General features: G+C 38.3%; 1 protein-coding gene across 1 annotated transcript in view; it reads right to left on the reverse strand.

The window, feature by feature from the left end:
• Positions 1–1135, reverse strand: part of ARHGAP6 (Rho GTPase activating protein 6) — a gene marked incomplete at its 3' end in the record, with an annotated part of 105238 nt that overhangs the window by 79663 nt on the left and 24440 nt on the right. The gene's annotated exons all lie outside the window — the stretch shown is intronic.

A 1135-nucleotide genomic window follows, 5' to 3' on the forward strand; every position in this document is an offset into this window, starting at 1 on the left:
TTAGTTCACTGAAATTAGAATGACAGACCTCCAGAGATGGATTGGACCTTGGAGATATGGCTAACATTGTCCACTCTCTGCTAGCTACTGTTCTAAGTCCTTTATTTATATTAACTCATATAATTCCTACAACAACTCTAAGAACTTTGTTACCATTATTATCCCCATATTTCAGATGAGATTATCTTAACGTGTCAAGATCACGCACCTAGTAAATGGCAGAATTGGAATTTGCAGCCGGGATGTAGATTCCAGAATCTAGACACTCACAACCGTATGTATTTCACCACATCTCCTGATGAATCAATCCAATTCCTACCTTTGCAAAGGAGCAAGGAAAAATCCAAAGAAGTTAGGTGACCCCTGCAGTAGTAGTGGGATCTGCATTGTAAGAGTCACATTCTACCTTTTCCACCACTGAGTCTTTTCATTCTGAGACATACCCTTATAATAGTATAAACCAGAAATTATGTAAAAATCCAAAAGCTTAAGGTTTTACTCTTTTATAAAGCAGAGCACATTCGATTTATGATTAGGCTTATCTAATGTCTGAGCTGTTCTGCAAAGCCTGTATTTATCATAGCCACGGAAACTAAAATCTTGCCCTGAGTTCAAGAAGTCTAGAGGGGCACATAAACTACTTTACCCTTTCAGACCTGAAAACAGCCTGTGCTGAATCTTTGTAGAAATCAGCCCAGATCCACTTCATCACGGCACGCTCCTTTCTGGTCCGATTTGCTCATTTCAAGCTGCTCCAATATCATCAATCAATCTAAAAATAATGTTCCCATAAATCTCCATTGGCACAGACAGACTTAGCTGTCACACATTTCAGACACTAATCAATCCACTTTTCTTCCCAAATCACAAGACAAATGTGGAAGAATCACAACATTATATCACAATAATCTGGAAAAGGCGAAGTATAGATATTTATATTGCTTACCCATGAATTATATTCAGCTGTGTCTTTGCTGTCCTCTCTAATTTCACTGAGCTAAGCTTGGAGTAGGAACTTGAGTCTGTTTAAAAAAAATTATTTTTTTGATGAAAAATACATCCTGAAATGGCAGATTGCAGCGAGTGTCTGAGAAATGGCCCAGCTGGCATAGCTGTGACTCCCACGATACCTTTT

This window comes from Bison bison, unplaced genomic scaffold (genome assembly GCF_000754665.1).
Source record: "Bison bison bison isolate TAMUID 2011002044 unplaced genomic scaffold, Bison_UMD1.0 scf7180017864518, whole genome shotgun sequence".
In the NCBI taxonomy this organism is placed as follows: Eukaryota; Metazoa; Chordata; class Mammalia; order Artiodactyla; family Bovidae; genus Bison; species Bison bison.